General features: G+C 46.1%; 1 long non-coding RNA gene across 1 annotated transcript in view; it reads right to left on the bottom strand.

Annotated features, from left to right (window-relative positions):
* LOC123388847 overlaps nucleotides 1-16,203 on the bottom strand; it is a 56,820-nt gene extending 40,617 nt beyond the window's left edge. Inside the window, exon 1 of the long non-coding RNA XR_006603355.1 lies at nucleotides 15,570-16,203. This is a non-coding gene — a long non-coding RNA (uncharacterized LOC123388847). The remainder of the gene's footprint in view (nucleotides 1-15,569) is intronic.
* Nucleotides 16,204-16,493: the final 290 nt, after the last annotated feature.

The raw sequence follows: 16,493 nt of genomic DNA, 5'->3' as shown, positions 1-16,493 counted from the left end.
AAATCCAGACACAGAGCAATTCCAGAAAGATCTTCCTCCGATGTATGCAAATCAGTGAAGTTTTTATAAATGATTTGCTCTAAAGATATCCATGAATAAACGCAATGTAGTTGCAGAAATAACCAACAGGATAGAATCCATAATCCCTCTTACCCAATTCAGAGCCTGTTTTGAAATGAGTCAGAGCATCAAAAAACCAACTGAGAAACCTTCTGATCCTGATGACAAGTAGGGTGTTAACCTGAGCTTGAACTTTCTGGGCTGAACATTCAGTAGACTGATATATTTCTTTACGATCTGTGTTGTCCAAGTGACCCTTTCCAAATATCATGGAGCTGAGAAATTAGCGGGCCACAAGGGCACGGCTGCTGTGGCAGACATCCCAGAGGCGTACGGGTTCCCACCAAGTCAGACTTCCAACCATCTCATTAGATTGGAACGAATCTATTTCTTAAATTGACTTTCCTATTCCTCTTCACTTAATTCATCCAGGAAGAGATTATGGAACTAAGTAGCAAGAAGTGTTTTTCTGAAATTAACATATTTGAAAGTGTTAAGTCTCTATATTAAGGGTTGAAAAATGAGACTGGAACCAGTCCCACAGATGCTCAAAATTCCAGGTCTCGAAGAGCGGGAAAAGTCTCCTACCATTGATGTAATTTAATTTATGCTTTCACTCTATCCCAACCATCAGATTGCTAGCTCCCCTGCTCTTCTGATAGCATCTTTATGGACAGCCATGTTTTTGTTTTGGTGCAGTGAAAATAACATGGCATGGCCCTTCTCTTAACTGACCTGGAGAAACACTTTCCAAAGAGCCTTGAAAAATCTCTATCATCTGCCATTTTGTTCCAGTGGTGGCAGTTAGAACAAACTGCACCCCCAAAAAATGACAGGATGTGTGTGATGACAAAAACCACGGTGTTTGAATCCCTCTCCGCTTCCTCAAAAGCCTAAGGATTTTGGCCCTCACCCCAGCTGGTGTGGTTCCTCAGGGTTCCAGGTGGAGTTGGACATGTAAACACAGATTCCCCAGAGACAGCCAAACTGCATGGTGAGGAGAACAGAAAGTCAAATCCCTCCTGAGGAGCTTGGAGAGCATGGGAGACTCCCTGACACGTTGGGTATTAGGCAAACCAGGCACAGACTCCCAGTTTTGGCAATCTGGAGAGATCTTGGTCAGTCCCACAATTGCTGTTCTTACTTAAGAATTTACCTTCTGCTCCCTCCTTGGTACTATAAGACATGTGATTTCATCCCATACACTCTTGTTTGTGGGTTGTTGTTTTTTTCTGGAAGATTCCAAACATCATTTCATGCATCTCACATAGCATTCCTCTGCCTTCCTCCTGGCCCACTACTTCAATTCCTTTCCCCAGGAATCATGGTGTCCTCTCTTTCTTTCAAAAGGACAATCCCTTAAACTAATGATTCCTGTTCTTCCGCATGGATCATGGTTCCATCTTTAGCTCCCCTTCCCACATCCCACCTCACCCTTCATTCTGACTGAAAAATATTGTTTATCTCTCTTGCCATTTGGGAGTAAAAACAATTGGGGAGTTGTCTAGAAGGAGAGACTTTGCTGTTCACAGCTTTTTGTGGGGTGAGGCAAATAGCCAGGATGTGGAACATGGAGGCACAGTGGGATGGACACATGACCTTGTGACAGCTTAAACTGTTCAGAACTTACTAATTTTTAGAATCAACCCAGACAAGAACAAAAGAAGAATAGAAAGCTAGAGCAATCAGCATCACAATCCTTTGCTTTGCTGCTCTCAAATTTCTTTACTTCTTCTGGTCAAGAAGTTTTGCTTTTCCTTGTTTGGCACCAGAACACTGGTCTTGCTCATAACCCTGCTATGAAGTTCTTAGTTCCAGTGTCTATCTCTGTTCAAATCTTAGTTCTATATTTTGCTTTACTGTTTATGTTTCCTTATTCAACTTCCTGGTCTAAACTCTGTCAAGTTCACCTTCTGCCTAACACAGTTGTAATACTTTCTAAATTAAGTGCCAGCAGCTCCTAAAATACAGACACCAAATTTATGAATGTCCCTTACATTAAAAAGTCTGCCCCTTCTTACTTCTGTGTGGCATCTTAGAAGCCACGGAGGGAATTCTCTCTTCTCTGGGAAGTTTTGGCAGCAGGAGGAGAGTTTCTCCTTCAGCTTTTTGAGTGGGGACTGATTTCCCACAGGCGCCATTGCACATGGCGGTCTACCTGCTACACCAGCCCACAAAACCCATTTAATCCATCAAGTTGTTGGGAAAGATCGAGAAAATACAACTGATAAAAAATGGTTTGGCTAATGTGTAACATTTCACCTCCAGTAGGGGTTCAATTTGCATAGTCCCATTTATTATAACATTTCCATGGGAAATGTTTGTTCCAGGTTCCCAAAACTGATTTACAAACAAAGTCTTGGAAGAAAAGTCCGATCTAAATTTAGAACTTCCTAGATTAGCCTGAGTTTTCAGCACAGATTTTTCCTTTTGTTTGCAGGAGTCATTTGGGGACAGGCTTACTGATGCTGCCTCTGCAGGCAAAGAGAAGCCCTGAGGTTAGCCCCTGTCTGGGATAAGCCACCCAGGTGTCAGGGGGTGGCGGGGGGGCCGAGGAAAAGGAGCCTCCGGAGCCAGGGAAAGGAGTTTTGATTTTAACTTGGACTGAATTTTCTGGTTTACGAGTCAATCACTCTGCTTGTGTAAAACATACCTCAGATAGATTTTGTAAGTAAATTCTCCCTTTACACCTTCTCAATGCTTGGATTCCATGTGAATGGTTCTTCCTTAAAAAGGCATTAAATAGTGCATGGGGTGCCTGAGTGGCTCAGTGGTTAAAGCCTCTGCCTTTGGCTCAGGTCATGATCCCAGGGTCCTGGGATGGAGGCCCGCATTGGATTCTCTGCTCAGCAAGGAGCCTACTTCCCTTCCTTTCTCTCTGTCTGCCTCTCAGCCTACTTGGGATCTCTATCTGTCAAATAAGCAAATAAAAGCTTTAAAAAAAAAAAAACTAAATAGTACAAACCCGAAACTTTCAAAATTTGACCTCAGAGAGTTGGTCTCCACAATATTGATGGAATTAATGTATGTGGGACTTACCTAGAACCCTTGGCCCACTGCAGCCTTCCTACAGCAGCTGGTGGACAATACGAGAACATGGGTTTGGGGCCTTTCTTCTGGTGTGTTCACCTGAAGGAAGAAGCTGTTTCTTGAGTTTCATTAACCATAAGTAAAAAGACTTCCTTGTGAACACTGCTCCTGGGACACAAGGCTGGCTCCTGGGCCAGGTGCTCTGAGGGTTCTGCACACTCCATGCCAAATCACTACAAGAGTCAAGGTATGCCTGACACAGACACTGTAGCTCTTTTGTTCGCCAGGCTTGTAAGTGGCATTTTATTTAAGCAATAATGACTGGGAGAGAGGGCATTTCCTGATACTTAATAACCAACTGCAGGAATTGTGGGCCTGAGGCAATGCATATAATACACTATTAAACTCTCAAATTTAAAAATGTAAAGAAAAAATAATTACCTTCTTATGCATGTTGCCATGGATACTGAGAATTGTTTATAGTTTTAGTCTTTTCTTAGAGGTTAAAGTCCGGCGGAGCAACCAATAGGAAAAAGGGAACTTCAGTGTCCATTTCCACTCACTTTATAATGTTTGACATTACCTAGTTAGCGCCTGTTTCTTTAAGAAAGTACACGTCGCCCCCGAATTAGGGTATGTAACATGTGATATAGATTGCCATAATAAGTATTCATATTTTATTGAACAGTTTGGCAATCGGTATTTAAAATCAGCTAACCTTGTAGATAATCACGTTCTGTTTCCCCAAAGTGGCAGGGACTTCCAGACCATTTTTCATCTTCTCCACCCCCCAAGAATGTGCCATTTTTCAGCCTTCAAATTGCATGCACATATTTTATGCATTAGGGCCAGAAACACTTTTTCAGTTGGATCTATTATTATAGTGCATAACTCAGAGATTAACATTTAATCATGAAGGAGAAAATACTCGAGAAGCATCTAATACTCCATAATTGACATGGTAACTATTTGTTCTGTGATTTTTTTTTTTTCTTAAACTCTTGGAACATTGTTTCTCTTCTCACTCTTACGGAAACACAGGACTTAATTAAATCAGTTTCCCAACTCTACAGATACAAGGGCGCAAATGGGCACCACTAACTCATTGGTATCTGTTCTGGGAATAAAAGAACTCTTGGGAAAATTTAGAGAATTTCACCAACAACTCCAAACTTTTTCCTACAAATGTGTTTTCCACAGTCATCAGCGAGATTAACTGCTCTTATTTCTTTTTTATTTGATCACCATCACAGAGGAATATAACAAGCCTTGATCAAACCCTTAATGCAGAAATAATGTTCATTTTTTTGGTATCCATTCATTCACTTATTTATCTATAAGGTGTTTTTAAAGCATACTGAGCTTGTCAGGAGCCAGACCACAGAGGCATGCAACTGGAAAAGCCAAGTTCCCCACTCTTGAAGAAATCTCTCTGCAGAAATCAGGCACAGAACATAAAGGAGGGCACTTCACAGAAGGTGCCACACTAGAGGTCTCCTGAGAGCGGCTGGAGCCCAAAGAAAGGGGGGCGCAACTCTCCTGGAGACAAAAGACGGCTTCTCAGAGGAGGTAAGGTTTCCTTTAGATGTGAACTGTAAAGCTCTGTACACAATTATCAAGCTATTATTATAATTTTATTTCTTTTAACTATCCTTCTATATGGACCCAAAGATGGAAAATTCCTAAAGAATATATAACCCAGTTGGGAGTCAAATATAAAAATTTGATAGTGGTTATAAAACCCATTTTAACACACTTCCCCTCCAGATTTCTCCCAAATATTCCTATCTATAAACAGTGCTAGATTTATAGAGAGAACTAAGTCTTGACCTGAGGACACCAGGAGTCTCTGGGCAAAGGAAGTGGGCGCCTTCTACCGTGCTGGCTTCCACACTGGGATGCGAAACAGCAAGCACTACATTTCCTGCTTTGTAAAATTACCTGAGGAGACTCCTGACACCTTTGACTGATTTTTATCTACAGACATCCAAATCATGCCCAACGCCAGTGTGATTTATCTGAGTTCTTAGAATCAGACCGTACAAGCTAAAACTTAAGCTCTGAGTAGGAGGGAAATAAAGGAAGCAGAAGAGAATTCATTAGGGAAGGCTACCTAAAGCCCTTCGGTTTGAGGAAGATCTTTTAGGATATAACGAACACATATATTACGGAGAAAGGCTAGTGTGGATGAAAGCGGCCAGTGTCCAGCCAGTCCTTGGGGGTTACAGAAAGTAGATTAGTTCCCTGGAACAGAAGGGCTGGCTGGCTGGGGAGCAAGGAGAACTTAGATTGAAAAGATAAGGATAGGAAGAGGAGCAGATGGCAAATGGCCCCGTCGTTAGCTTGAAGAGTATAGATGGATTGGTAAATTTCTACTGTCCTCAGGATTCTGCACAGACGTCATCTCTGGGTTGCTTTCCCTGATCGCCACCCCTCACTCATAGCACTTAAAGATGTTGCACTGAAATGATCTGTTTGAATGGCAGTCTTTTTGCTTCCCAGCATCCCCGGCTCTGATCTCCTGCGGGACAATCTCTCTGCCAGTCGCGTGCTCAGAGCCCAGCGCAGCACCCGTTGGCCCTCTGGCCCTCGCTTACTCACAAAGACTATCTAAGGGGAGTCCTTGAACCAGCACTGTTTCTGCCAGCCAAGGAAACAGTGGTGATAAGGATTGTGTGGAGCTTACACATGTTCATCAGGAAGCCAGTCTAGATTCGAGTGCACAACAGACCTGAAGACACTGAGGAACATTCTTTTAGATCTGAGCAAGGGGGGAGAGTCTGACTCTAGTCAGAAACTTCAAGTGGGGGGCGCCACCTCATCGCATGGGTGAACACAGGAGGAGCTACACCTGGCGCGATGCGAGGGGGAAGCCCAGGGCAGAGAGGGCCCATCAAATGGCCAGTCAGAGCTAAAAAGCACTAGAAAAGTTTACTATCATTTTCAACAGCAGCCTCTTCCATGGAAAAGTCCAGAGGAACGTGCAGGTGGTTTTGAAAGCAAGAGGGAAAGTACTACTGCGTATTTTGACATCGAAATGCATATTGATAAGGCAAACACGAGGCTGGGTTCAATATTCTCATAACACTCCCTGCCCCCTTCCCGCCCCACCCTGTGCTGGCTTAATCAATTGGGAAGTCCACGCAAGGGAGATAACCTAACCTAATTCGAAAAGCATGTAGGCCCAAAAGATGTGGGCTCTGACTCAGGATCTCACAGTCCTGGGCTACATCGCTTGCCCCAGCTGCCTGGCTCTCCCAGTGTCCTCCTGCTGTGTCTACCTGATGCATCCATGCTCTGCAACTCTCACCCCTACTGACCCTCATGTGTCCAAGCTTCCAAGCTGGGAAACCTGAGGGAGCTTGTGCTTACCGTCCTTCTAAGTGGAGACTTGTAGCTTCCAAGCTGGGAAGCATGAGGAAGGCTTACCTTCCTTCTAACTGTACACTTTTAGAGTTGCCAGGATGATCCAAACCAGGAAGGGCTGAGCTGGGGCTGGTAGGAATCGTGGGAGGGAAGGGGGGCATGACCCACCTACGACCACGTGCAATGTCAATATTACACGGTGGATTAGCCCACATGCCCCTTCCAGTAAAAGATCTGGGACATGTGATAGCGAATGGAAAATCTAGTCCACTTGCCTCGGAAGGATCATACAAAAAGGGGGGAAAGTTGTCAGTTCTTTACGTAAGTCAAAAAGGAGGGGTAACTGGGTGGCTCAGTGGGTCAAGCCTCTGCCTCCTGCTCGGGTCATGATCTCAGGGTCCTGGGATCAAGCCCCACATCAAGCTCTCTGCATAGCGGGGAGCCTGCTTCTCCCCTCTCTCTCTGCCTGCCTCTCTGCCTATTTGTGATCTCTCTCCCTTTTGGTCGAATAAAGAAATAAAATCTTAAAAAAAAAAAAAAAAGAAGCATGTCTGCCCAACTTCCTCTGTATCATTTATTGGAAGAATTTGCCCCCAAATATGGCCATTCAGGCTAATCGCATGAAGAGTGTCAGCAAATGATCAAGCATACATTTCCTTTATACTTGTCCCCTCCTGTCCCTCAGTACACAGACTGTACACAAGCTATGTCTGTGTGTGTGTGTGTGGGGGGGGGGGTTATCCTATGTAGCACAGTTAGAGTGCGAAGTTGGGCAAACTTGTTAAAGAGGCTTTCTGAACTGCTTCCTCTGATCCATAAGTTTTGCTCACGACAAAACTCAGAGGAATCACCTTGTTCTTTTCCCCAGTCTCCCAAGATGGAACGTTCTCACTGATGCAACAAGAAATGCCAAAGAAAAATCTGCTTCGATGTTTTGTCCAGGCACTTTGGCATTAAAGGAACATGTGAGCAAACAGACAGCAGCTGGGGAACACACCGATCCCTCTTTCCTGATCTGCCCTGAGCTCCCCCAAACCTCCACAGGGTTTCGAGAGCTACTATAGGGTGAATATAAGGTCATAATTCCAGGAAAGGCTTAGAGAGTTTCATAAAAATGAATCATGCTTTCAAGTTTCTACAGTTGCCTGTGGAATGCAAAGCTCGGCAGATATCGGAATTATTAAACGTTTGCTTTATCAGTGTGGTCCAGTTTCAAGCACGGACAGAGCTGAAAAACAAACCAGGCCTGCAAAAGAGACACCGACCCTTAGGATTCTAGGGATGATCCGCAGATTCTCCTCAAGTTTCTGACCACGTATCAAAACTCTGAGGAATGTCTGCAACTACTTAGCTCTGGGGAAATGCGTTCTCTCATACAAAATGGCTAAAATCCAAACAGAGAATTGAAATCAGAGTTGGAAATCTGGCATCTGAAGTGAGATATGTCCAGATTGAATGTATTCAGGAATTCTCACAAAGAGTATGCTTTTTTACGTATATGTATATTTGATGAAAATCAACTAGCAACGAGCAAGAGACTCATAATTACAGTTTGGTATTAATAAAATCGACTACTTTTTATAACTGAAGTTTCTTTATCCACAGGGCTCCCCAGCCTTCGAACACAAACTATTTCATCTGGTAATAACCCAAATTGTACTGGCTGTTTTAAGTCATGTTCCCAGGAAGCTGTTTATTAGGGAGTGCTCTTGGGATCAGCTGGGAAGGGGGAGGGGGGGAAAAGCTGGATGAACAGAGGGAGAAGTTGAGATGTAGTACAGTCTCAGTGAAAACATCAGTCAACCCACATGGAGCTCTGGACTAGAGCTGTCCCAAATTAGGAGACAGGGGACATTTAATGCAGGTTGTCCCTGGGAGGCAGTGGGAGCTTCAGATGACCAGGCAGTCTTCCTTACTTGAGGCAAACTCCACAGGCTAAGAGCTAAGGGCCATCTTCTCACAGAACTCCCAGCACCTGGGAATGAGACCTCAATTCCTGAACAGGAATCTTCTCGAATACAAATTGGGTGGTGCATCAAAGTAAGCACGACAGTCCACCCCTTTTAGCCCTTGGATCCTCCTCTTCTTAGACGTTCTGGAAAAAGCTCTTCCAAGATACCAGTGAGTTCTTAGTGGGAACCTAACAAAGGAAGGTTAGGAGGACGGATTATAGATCTTGATGCTGTAGTTGCTTTCAGGATGACATCTTCTCCCTCCTGTTATCCGCTCAAGATCTTCCTCACTCTCAACAAGCATCTCTACTGAACTTTGATGGTTTTCTTGGTGATGAGACCGATCCCTCATTCTGAGAGGTGTGAGCCACTAGCCATCGTGCCTCTCTCAGGCTGTGGTCTGTTTTCCTTCAAAGTTGGACTAGGGAAACCAAGAGGTACCTAAAGAGGTCATGTAGTTCTACATTATTCCTCCCATCCCTGTACATAATGGTATCTTCCTGCCTTTTCCTGATGCTCAGGTTCAATGATCCCACCCAAATGGCAACTTTTCTTCTTGCCTGTTGGTTTCTTGGTGCAAGGGGCTGGCATTGGACCAACCAACATGGACCAACCACACTTCCAGTTCACAGAGGTAATTACTGTTTCTCCTGTGGGAAATTCCCTGCCCATTCCTGCTTTAGGACCAGGACCTCAAAATTCACAGAACTCAATTTTGTGAGGATGAAAAGCCCAAATTCTTCAAGTAGGTCACCGGGAGCGATGGTCAGTAGGACCGCTTCTGCCTCTACTCTTTGATTCTGGGACTCCTGCATCCTACCCATCGTGAACACAGTAGCATTTAAAGGTCTTTGATTTAAGGTCTCCTCTGGATCCTGAAGAATGATTTTCTACCCTAAGAAGTATGGCCTTTGAGCTGGCACATCAGATAAGCTTTCAACAGGTCTGTCTAAGCTACACTCTGGTTGGCTGGAAGCTTTGAGATGTACAGTAGGAGACAGAATGGTGGAGTCATGTGCTCATTCCAGCAACTCTTTTGCTGAAAAAAATGTGGTCTGATGTGATGTTATATTGGATTCCATGACAATGGATTTAACACCATTTAAGCCTTGGGTAGTGGTGCAACCTGAGGCCTAAGAGAAGGAAATATAAAATCCATATCCAGAATGTGTGTCCATTCATGTTCAAATGAATTGCTATTTCTTTCATGTTGGAAGATGGCCAATGTAGGCAGCCCGCCAGCATGTCAGGTTGGTCTCCTTAAGGGATGGTGCTATATTGGGAACTCAGTATCGCTCTGTGCTAATGAAATGTTAGCCATTTGGCAGCAGCATGAACTAGAAAAACTTGGGTAAGAGGAAGTCGAGGCTAGCAGGCCCAGGCACAGCCTCTGTTTCTGCCATCATGGTTCTTCTATTCATGTGTCTATTGTGCCAATACTAGAAGTGGCTGATGACGAGGTTGGGTGCCATTAACTGGCCAATCATTTTGTCTCCCTGCATACTTACTGCCTCCCTCTCGTGAATGCTATCAAGCAATACAAAGATCTTCCCACAGTATGCCCTCTCACAGGTCCAAGCAATGTCTACTTCAGACTTCTTGGTTGCTAATCAGCCCATTTTCTCCTCCTAGGCCCCTGCCCATTTGGTCAAGCCATCTGCTACAACCCACAAGTCTAACCTCAGGCCACTTCTCTTTCAACACAAAGTAGATGACCAGGGACAACACCCGAACCTTTCTGGGATGACTGTTGTTCAAGGCCACCTTTGAATGGGGCTTTTATGCAATTGTTGTTTTCAGTCACACAGATCTGGCCCATCCAGCAAGCTTGAGACCTTTCTTCGTCAGTCAACTGATCATAAAGGGTCCTCCATATGGTCACAGATGTGAGCTGATGGGGAGGTCCCAGTCCAGTAACCTAGGTGACAAGGAGCCCCTGTGTAGCTTGGCCATGTCCCTTAGTCCTTCTTGTGCTTAATTCCAGAAGCACCATAAGTTCAGTCTTACAGTTAATTGTTCCTTGGCCTACCCCATCGATATGAGGTGGTGGTTCTGAAAAAAGCCAGTTGGGATGGGTTGGTTCGGCCACTTGGTGAGATGGTGTCCCATGGTTAGGAGCTCCCTCTCTACTGCTTCCCCATAGCATGTAAGAGCCATTGTTAGAAAGTTGTAGAGCTCTCTTCTGCCAATGGTACAGCTGGGCTCCAGAATCCTGGAGGTCTGTATCGTGACTTTTCCACTGGGGCTGGCCAATAACTCTGCATGGACTCTGTTCCCAGCACAGAAGCCCACTTGGCTTCTATGGTCCAAGGGGTAGTACCATAACCCAGACCTCATGCAGAACCTTTCCTTTTTCTGGTCCTTTCTCAAAGCTCATTAACCTTTGAAATGTATTCTGGTTGAAGCAGTTTTCCCAGGTGTGGAACATGTTGCTTCCAGAATGCAAATGCACTCATCAGGTTTTCACTTCCGTCTTCATGGTGGAGAGGTAAGATGCAAAACTTGGTCTCTTCCCTGGGCTGTGATGTCCAGGCATGCCTTGAGCACAGCATCCATAAAAACCGTACCAATTTGGCAGGTCCCTAGCATGGAGGGTATGAATCTAGAGGCTTACAAATGATTAAACAAATGCAATAAAAGGTCTCCAAGTGAAGATGATAAAGTTTTTTCACTGCTACTTATGAAGAAATGATTTTCTTATCATTTTCAAAGCTTGGTCACATGGTAAGAGTCGATACGTGACTTGGGGACGTGCAGGCCATATGATTTTTTTTTAAAGGCCTACTCACACTAATCTTTGCTTCTTTATACTCTTCAAATCCATAAATAGACCAAGATAAAATGAACAAATGAGAAACTTAGGAGGAAGTTAAATATACAGATTGGAAAAACTAAACAGAGCCAGGTTAAAGTTAGCAGATGAAACCACAGGGCCAATGTTGCTGGACAGTTGCCAGACGCAAATGGCAGAATTCCCCCTGGGTCCCACCGTGGTCGGAGCAGAGGCAGCCAGGATTCCTCACTCCCACTAAGGACCGCCATATCCAGAGGAAGGAGAGAAGTGATGCCATGAGCCATCTCACAAAATAACTGGATGGAGATACTCACAGTGAGGAGAGGGCTGGGATTGCGGGGGTGGGGAGTTGTGTGTGCAAAGACTTTCAGATACTATCACTCCTTTGGTAAAGAGTCATGCCGACTGGGTGGCTCAGTGGGTTAAGCCGCTGCCTTCGGCTCAGGTCATGATCTCAGGGTCCTGGGATTGAGTCCCGCATCGGGCTCTCTGCTCAGCAGAGAGCCTGCTTCCCTCTCTCTCTCTGCCTGCTTCTCCATCTACTTGTGATTTCTCTCTGTCAAATAAATAAATAAAATCTTTAAAAAAAAAAAAAAAAAAAAAAAAAAGAGTCATGCCGAAATGATTTCATCCTGGTCTCCCAGACAGCAGCCTAGGACAAGGGCAGGAGCGTAAATATCGCACTGTGGCGTATGATCCGGAGAGGCAGAGGGATGAGGAGAATGGAACAGAGAAGGATGGAAAACCCAGCATGAGGATGAGTCATGGTTGCTGGCAAGTGGCTACTGGCTCCTTCTGTCCTGCCTGAGTTGTAGGAAAGACATCTTGGGGCTGTCGATCTTGGGGAGAGAAAGGAAAACATTGATCTATTAGGGCTTATGCCTTATAGGTCAAAGGTTTGCCCCCACAATGTACTCCCCTGCATTTCAGGCTTTGTCGCAATGTGTCCCATGTGGGTCAGAAAATCTCTAGGGTGGATGGGACACTCCAGCAGAGGTGTATGGCTGGGCACGGGGTAAGCCCCTGGCAGGCTGCACCCCCTTCCAGCCGAGGCTGCCCAGGGCCCGAATCAATGGCTGGAGTAATGGGCAGGGGATCCCCAAAGGTGAGAAGTGGAACCCTAGAAGCAACCAGTGCATACTTCAGATCTCAAGCTAGATGTTGCTTTTAAAGCCTCTTTTTAAAGAGAGAATCTTTTGATCTTGAGCAAATTTCTGATGTCTAAGTCGTGACCCCCTGTAAGACTTAAGTGATATCAGGATATGCAGGCCAAGCTCCATTCTAAGCATGAGGCAACATTTAAAAAGTATGTCCTTGCTCCCTCTTTCAAAATATGAAGCTTTCATGAGTACATGGAAGATTACATCTGAAAACAGATTCACTACAAACATCTAGTCTAGCAAACTCTATCCAAGTTAATGTTCTACATGGAAAAAGAAAGACTCGAAGGAGTTAAAGTGTTGATATTATATACACAGGTAAGAAATCATTTCTATGTTCATTTTCAGAGTACCTTTGGATTCCCAGAAGCAACTTTCTTTTCTTCCTTTTTTTAAAATTATGTTCAGTTAGCCACTGCACAGTGCACAATTGAAGCAGCTTTCTTTTACACTGCAGAGTTTAAGTGCAATTTTAAAACAATGTAAATTTTTATGCTGTGCTCTAACATACAGGCCCTGAACATTTTTCTTCTCTGAGAATCCAGTATTGATTTTTTCATAGTCAAATTAAGCTACAACAATCGGGACCAGATCCTATTCACGTTTTCATTGTAAGAAGATCTCTATTGTTTAAAATAATATGGACTTCTGGATCATAATCCTGTTGCTAAGGAACTTAGCACTTGGCTACTGAGTCAGTCCTGGAAAATTGATTATAGGCAAAACTTCTGAATCTTGATATACAGCTGCTCCACTTTTCTGTTTGAGAAAAGAATATAATGACATTACAATTTAAATATACTTGGAGAGAGAGCTCGGCAAATGCTGTTAAAGAATTAGAATCCTAGCTGGAAAAGTAAAGATGAATGCTCAGAACACTTCATGTGCGCTAAGAAGGCAACAAGCAGAGAAAAATTCCTCCCTGAGGCCATGGTCCTCTGTGATCCTGCTCCACCAACAGGAGACTTAATTAGTTCAATTAACCTATTAGAGGTCGGATATTTAATTTTTAATTAACTAATTGTTAGCACTTAAATAAAATTTATATCCATCAGGAAAATTCTATATACACATGAGAGCTCTTAAAGTCTTAACAACATCGTAAATTAGACACCACTATTTCCACTCACAAATATAGTTAGTGTCTGAGGTACAGAGAGGCAAAGGACTTGCCCCAAAATCACACAGCGAAGATGCATAAGTAGAGCCGTGGGCTAGCTCAGACAGCACGATGCCATCCATGGCTCTTTATCCACATCCTGCATTCTCTCTGTTCCCTCGGAACACCAGGAACAATTATGTCCCAGGTGTAACAAAGAAACCAGTTGGGAGGAGCCAACCTTCACACTGGCCAATGAACCTCATTGAGCTCTCCCCCAGCAGCTCCTTTTACCTCCCAGGGCCTGGAGGTGGGGGGGCGGGGAATGCGGCTAAAAAGTTATCATTTAGCTTCATCCATATCCCCCAGCTGCGAAATGTTACTAGAGGCTCCTGGTAAATAAGCAGTCCGGGTTAAGACTCCGCGCAGGCGCACACGGTAGGCTCTATGTGCTCCTGTGTCCCCCAAACTCGTCTCACGATGGTAGCTTTTTTTTTTTTTTTTTTTTTTTTGAGGAGCACCAACCTCACACTGATTCTGCAGAAGGCGGTTCTGAAATGACTGCGCTGCCGAATTCTACAAAATAATACATTCTAAAAGGTCATTCTGTTCCCATGTGATACTCACAGTCTGGCCTCCACAACAGAAAATGCAGGAATGAGTTTCTCCCTAAGAATGTCTTATTACTCAGAGCTTCACCCAATATTTAGGGACCACGGCGCGGCAGGCACTGTGCTGGAGGTCGAGACCCTACTCATGAAGAGTAGGCCAGTTTCTGCTGCAAGAAGCTTGGAGTTGACCGTAAACCGTGCCCAACTGTGCTCATTATAGGGTGCAGGGCCACGGGACTGCTTAACAGGATATTATGTGGGTCTGTGCAGGTGCGGAGGAAGTGACATTTCACCTGAGGTCTGAAGAATGAGCAGGAGGTAACAGGGTCCGGGGAAGTCCATGCAGAGGGACTTGTGGCCCTCTCCCAGGAAGCTTCTGCTCCTTCAGATTCAACTTGGACCTCTTGCTCTGTCTGGAAGCTAGAGGGAGGCACCCCACTATTGCGCTTAACACCCTGAGTCCCGGTGCACCCATCAGCACCCCTCCCCAAGTGGCCACATCTGAGGGCTGAGTCGTGTTTGTTCCTATCCCTGCCCCCCCGAATGCTATCTTTAATACCCAGGCACATTCAAAGGAGCAAAGGGAAGAAAGGAGGGAAGTAATTAACTAATACCGAGCTGTGTACGCAGGTTCATTCTCCACCACGTTTTCTGTCATATAAAGAAAGAACAGTTCTACTCGTGCTCCTAAGTCCATCTCCACTTCCATGGTAATGAGTTTCCAAACATTTGTGTTAGGAACCGAAGACGCAATGATGTCTAAGATGCAGGGTCTCCTGTTCAAGGAGCTGAGGATTTAGTGGCGGACAATCAGAAATATGTCTTTCACTCTTTCACGCACTATGAACCAGCAAAAGCAGACTGACTTTCGATGTCAACTGCCCACGCGGGATTTGGGCCCCTGTGACCGCTGGCTTTCAAACTGCCGGCCCAGAGACCTGCACCAGGAAGGGCTGAGCTAGATTCCTCACTCCCGGTGCAGTAAACTTTCCTGCCCCTTCACGTGTTCCTCCCAGCCAGGCTGAGGCAGCCGGAGCTCCGACTGCCGGAGGACCGGGGCGGCGGGGCTGCACTACCTTCCTCTAGGAGCCGGATCGCCGCCCCCGGGCCGCCCACGGACCCCATTCCCCGGGCGCCGCAGCCCGCGCCTCCGCAGACCCGGGACGAATCGTGCGTTGTTGGCACCGAAGGGATGGAGGGGAACCAGCGCGACCCTCCGCCCGCCCCCCTTACCCTCCCCCGCACGACGTCACCAGGGTCACGTGGGTGACCCCCCGCCCCCGCCCGACTCAGCTGCTAGAGCGGGGGAGCTGGGGGCAGGCGGTGCGTCTGCTCGGCCCCTCCCCGACCCCTCCCCCGGAGCCGGCGCGCGGCGTTAAGCAAGGGGCTCCGATGAAATTGGAACCAGTGTTCTAAATTAAGGGGAGCAGATGTCCCTGTTTTGCTCGGGAGGCCTGGGTGGCCTGCTGTTCAGACAGAAATCGTTGAGGCACTGACCTTCCGGGGCCGCTGTCAATCTCCGCGTGCAGATGGCCAGCCCGGAGCCCTGCCCGCTCCTCTCTGCATTGGAAATGCGGCAGCAGGGGGATCCGGGCAGCTTGAGAGAAAAGTCTGCGTGGGGGGTGGGGGAGGAGGCCCGGGGGGAGACAGAGGGCAGGAGAAAAAGGCCTGCTCCGCGCACAATGGAGCCCCCGTGGCGGCCCCTCGGAGGACAATGCAGTCCCCCGGGACCCGCGGTTGGCTGCGCCAGGCCGGCCGGCCCGCGCTCCAGCTGCCTCTTCAGAACAAGGCCCTGCAAATGTGCCCACTTGATTCTAAATCCTCTTAGGCGCTCTCCATGTGAACGAGGGAAGGGGTGGCCTTACAATCCTTTACAATCGGAGCCCTGGGAACCCCGGCTCTCTGGGCAAAATGTCTGCACCACGCATGCAAATGGAGCCGATCGCTTGGAGGAATTGGCAGAAAATCTTTCTGCCCGGTAGTCGGTGAACAAAACCGACCAAGAAACCGCCAGCAGTAAACACCCATGGGTCTGCCCCTTCGATGCCACGCAGGGTCCTGAAATTTTTTCAGGGTGTTTTCCCCTAGAAGAGACTCCGTATTAATGCTCAGAAAAGCCAGCTAAGCGGTGCAAAGTCATTAGTCACCCAGGTATTTACACTGTTTTTCCTATTTCCTTTCTCTCTTGGCCTCTGTGGTCAGTAGTATAAAATTCCTAGGAACTCCCACCTAAACACCAGCTTCCTGTTTATGCTTTCAGTGGCTTTAATGTTTAGCTGCTAAAAGCAGTTGACCAAGGCTGTATGAAACAATCAGCAGAGGTTCACAGGTGAATGGGGGGGAGGGGGAAACAGACGAGTAGGTCAAAGGTCCAGGTTCATTTTTAATCACTTGTGTCAAAATCACAGGCGGAAAAAAGAT

This window comes from Mustela putorius, unplaced genomic scaffold (assembly GCF_011764305.1).
Source record: "Mustela putorius furo isolate JIRA1106 unplaced genomic scaffold, ASM1176430v1.1 tig00003913_pilon_pilon_pilon, whole genome shotgun sequence".
NCBI lineage: Eukaryota > Metazoa > Chordata > Mammalia > Carnivora > Mustelidae > Mustela > Mustela putorius.
Note: the sequence above shows the minus strand (reverse complement) of the source record. Positions and strands in the feature narration are given on the sequence as shown.